Consider the following 4,907-nt stretch of genomic DNA (forward strand, 5'->3'; position numbering starts at 1 on the left):
TTAATCTCCAATTATATTATTAAATCACAAAAAAATATGAATTTTTTTGAACCAAGTATCTGTGTTTTGTAATGATGCCTAAAACTGACCAAACTTGTCAACTTTAAAGATAAAATTCCTTTTGACTGTCAATGTTAGGGGTAAAGTTGCACCATTTTAGACATTAGAAGTAAAATTGATGTTGGCTATAAACTTTAGATGTATTTTTGCACTTTATTTCTAAAAATTAATTAGTAGATACAATTAATATAATGATAGCAAAGTATTTTAATTAAAATTAACTGCATTTCTTAATTTTTAAAAATATCTACTGTGGAATAGATAGAGTATTAGAAAAGTTGAATCTATTAAATTAAATGTTGTGAGTGTGTTTAAATATTAAAAATAAAGCACTAAATTTAAAAGTAATAGTTGATTCAGTAATAGTAGATAGCAAGAAAATCAGGTCAAAGTGGAGCGGCTGCCCGACAATTTTTTTCTAAATCAATTTATGAAAAAATTGAATGATGATCAAAATTAGTAAATAAAAGTTATAATGTAAGTTTAATATAATGAATGAAGTCGTATATATAAACCAATTAAGGTTGGTTTAAGTGGTTATACCATCAAGTCGGTTAAACGCTAGAGATCTTGAGTAAAACTTTAATTGGGAGATGATCCACCTAAAGAGTGTTTGACAAGCCTCGAATCGGGAAATCAGACAAACTATAACAAGAAATCTCATATCTGATCCAAACTTATTCTATTTATACTGTTGTTGAGTTGTAGAAGACGGAGATAAGTTAAGGACTAGGGTGGGCCACGTGTCTCTATTGATAAGAGGACGTGCCCTAGATATCGCTGCCTGATACTCTCCAAGCCCACTAGGTCTATGATTCTCGAGATCCAGCCTGATCATGGTAGACGGAATATCCTTAATTAGATCTAGTGAGACTTTCTAAATCAAGGTTCCTAATACGTAGTCATACTGCTCTATTTCACTAAGAAGACGTCACGTGTGTTTTCTCTTTCCTCGTGTGTTTGTTCGAGTTTCTTAAGCGCCATGTGGAAGTGTTATAATTATCGGATATCAGTTGATAATGTTCAACTTAAAAATTTTAAGTTAAATATTTTGACTTATCTAAATAAGTGACTAATATAAGGTGTAAAAAATACACTTAACCTTGCCGGATAACAGTAATTTTACCTCTAACATCTAAAATGATGCATTTGTAATATTGACAGTCAATTGCAATTTTACTCGTAATATTAAGAAGTTATATCAATTTGAGAAATAATTCATGATCTTCTAATTAATGTTTATAGGTCTTTTCAAAATTTTCGATAAAATTAATCTTACTTGAAAACGTATTTAGATATTTTATACGTTAAATCTACACTTCACCGAAAATGTAATGGTCAAATTTGGCCCTCATCCAATTATTGAATTCAAACTTTCACACAAACATTAAATGATACCGTCCACTACTTGATTTTCACCAACATAATACACAAAATTTAATTCAATTAATTAATTGATATATTCTCGTATTTGGACACACAATTACGGAAACATATTTATTTATATTGTCAGCATGTCGGCGATTGAACGTTTTTGGAAGGGTGGCTTTTTGGTAATTTCCACCTAATTCTATAAATTTATCTGGAATGAAATGAAAAAATACCTCCAAAATTTACGGTTAGAAGCAATTTTATTTTTAACGTTAGTAAACAATTTATTTTACCTCTTAACGTTGGTAAGTTGGGTCAATTTTTGATTTTATTATAAAACACGGATATTTTGTTTCTTATTCTGTACCAATTGCATATTAGATGGTTTAAAAAAGATTTTATATTTTTTTGTAATTTAATAATAGAATTGGAGATTTATATTTATAAATTCGGTGAAATATTTGAATTTTTTGTCAAACTCGTATAAAAGACAGTATATTTTTAAAAAAAATTAATTTTTTTTTGCGTTTAACCATATGTTTATAATCTGTTACCAATGAGTAATAAAATGACGCATATGTGAAGCGTAGATGATAAGATTCGTGACCGAGAAGACAGTTTAATGAATTATTTCTCAAATCGACCCAACTTGTCAATGTTAGGGGTTAAATTGCTCTTAATTGTCAACGTTAGGGATAAAGTTGAACAATTTTAAGCGTTAGAAGTAAAATTGCTCATGGCTATAAACATTAGGGGTAAAATTATATTCAATAACTTCATATTTTTCAATAGAATCTTTTGGATGCGAAAAATAAGAGACACGCTCCTCCAAATATCAAGATTTATTACATCCGTTTATTGTAATACAAGCATTGGCATCTATGACGAGAAGATAGAAATAAAGAGGATCTAGAAATAAGGCAATGATACAGCCAGTGGCAGAGCCATAGCTCAAGGTCCGGAGGGGCTCCATTGTATGAAGATTTTTTTTCTTAATAACGACTTAAGGCTTTAATTCATAGTAAATAAAAAATTTCAAATTTTTGATAATATAAGGTTAAATTTAATCATAATTGGAAACATTAAGGTACAAAACAACTGAGATTCAATATAAAGTAATGATAAAGTGTAAAAATACTCGAATATTTACACCTAAGAACAATTTTATCCCTAACGTATAAAATGGTGCAATTTTCCCTTAACCTTAACAAGTTTGGTCAATTGGAGAAATTATTCATGAAATTGTCTTCTCCGTCATGAATTTTGTAACTAAAAAAATACAATTAAAAATAATAAAAGAGAATGAAGTTAATAATGATTAAAAATGATGCTTAATATTGATATTTTTAAAGGAGAATGAGGTTTAAGGGAAAAAATTAAAATGAGATAAAACGTGAAGAGAGAGAGATTCAAACATAAGACCAATTGGATGTAGAGATTCCTTTAATTATCACTACAACCAACTATACAAACTTAGTTTTATGTCATATAATCACATTCTACATTAAGTACTAATTTTAACTAGTTTATGGGCTGTTCGGGACTGAACCACTATTCGTTAAGGGTGTTCCGGAGGATCGGAGGGTCGGGAGACCCTCCCCTACCCGCCTGGCTCCGCCCCTGGATACAGCCAGCTAGAAAGATGGGGTAATTACACCTATGGTTATTGAACTTTATCCATTTTAACATTGTGGCTATTAAACTTCAATTTTTAATGGTATAGCCACTGAACTTTATACTTTTTTTAACACCGGTGACCACTCAATTTTAACTAACTCCTTAAAATAACCGTTAACGATATGAAAATGAAAATATTCAAGAATTAAAGTTGTTCAGAACGACATTTACCATGAAACCACATTTTTTATTTTTCAAAATCATATTTTTGGGAGCTTTCTCTCTCTAAAAATTCACTCTCTCTCCTAACAAAACAACGTCTAAATAACTCCAAAACGAAAATTTTCAAGAATTAAAGTTCCTTTAGAATATCATTAACGCTTCAGATTTTCTATTTTTAGACCGTCAACGGTCTTTTTGAGACGTTGAGTGACCACCGATATTAAAAAGTGTAAAATTCAGTGGCTATAATGTTAAGAATTAAAGCTTAGTGGCCATAATGTTAAATGGGTAAAGTTCAGTGGCCATGGGTGTAATTTACTCTAAAAAGATGTGAGATCTAAGATTTGGGTAAATTACACTCATGGCCACTGAATTATACTCATTTTCACATTATGGTCACTAAACTAAATTTCTTCTCGGTATGGCCATCAAACTTTATACTTTATTACACCGATTATCACTGTAACCGTTGACCATGAATTTTCCACCGTTGACTCTCTTTACCCTTCTCTCTCTCTCTCTCTCTCTCCGATTCCTGGGATTGGATGAAGAGAAGAGCTCCCCTGTTAGTTTCGATGTGAGTGAATGAATGTTTTTAAATTCTGGTTTCCGATTTGAGCTCAGGCAGGTTGTCTAACTTCCGATTTGATTCTGATTTCAGAGCTTGAAGGTAGATTTGATTATTACCGATTATTGTACGCCTGGAATGACTGGGTACGAGTTGCTCAAGAAAATAAAGGTACCAATAAATCTTCATCTCCTCTGTTATTCTCTTAGATTAGAAAACAAACAATTAGGCTAATGATATTTGATTTTGTTTGATGAGCAGGAATCGTCAATCTTCAGGGAACTACCAATAGTGATAATGTCATCGGAGAATGTGATGACTCGAATCGACAGGTATTTTTCTACCGATAAAGCTAAAATCCATGGGATTCATTATTAAGTTGAAATCATGAACTAAATTGGGATTTAATTTCAAATGTTTGGAGGAAGGAGCAGAGAATTTCATACTGAAGTTGAATCAGCTACTTTCGAAGTAACAAAAAGAAAAACAACGATTGGAGTGGGAGAGTTAGAGTCGAAAAGTAATGACCATATAGTATTTAGTCATTCACTATTATATTTGGGAGTATAAGAATCTTAGGGTGGAAATTCAAAACATTCTAAGGTTTAGATTTAATAAGTCTAGATCTAACGGTGAATGACCAAATTCATTTGGTCATTAAGGTGTATGTGAATATGATTGTTGGTACAAGATCGATTTGTAATCTTGATTTGATTTCACAACTATGTGTATTTGATTTTTTTTTTTTAAGAGATTGCGGAGAAAAAGAGAGGAAAGATAGTAAGTTTGAATTTTTATTTTTGTTTTGGGATTTGCTTGTGATAATTAGATAATAAAAATATTAATTTATAAAATAATTAAATATAAAGATAAAATTAACTCTTTTTCGTTTGACTTTTAACTTTTTTTTAACACCGTTAGTCAATCTGGATTGTGTTTCCTAAGGGAATCAACCTCAAGCTATCTATTTGACAACTTTTAAACCACATAGTTCATGTTTGTAAATGATCCAAACCATAAGGTTTATTTTTGTACTTCTCCCAAATTTTTATTATGTTATTTTAAAAAT

General features: G+C 30.5%; 1 long non-coding RNA gene across 1 annotated transcript; it reads left to right on the top strand.

The window, feature by feature from the left end:
• The first annotated feature begins 3,758 nt into the window (after window positions 1–3,758).
• On the top strand, window positions 3,759–4,594 carry LOC136227752 (uncharacterized). The gene is made up of 3 exons (XR_010688215.1): window positions 3,759–3,847; window positions 3,932–4,009; window positions 4,100–4,594. It is a non-coding gene; the product is annotated as an uncharacterized lncRNA (long non-coding RNA).
• The last annotated feature ends 313 nt before the right edge of the window (window positions 4,595–4,907 follow it).

This window comes from Euphorbia lathyris, chromosome 4 (assembly GCF_963576675.1).
Source record: "Euphorbia lathyris chromosome 4, ddEupLath1.1, whole genome shotgun sequence".
Classification (NCBI taxonomy): domain Eukaryota; kingdom Viridiplantae; phylum Streptophyta; class Magnoliopsida; order Malpighiales; family Euphorbiaceae; genus Euphorbia; species Euphorbia lathyris.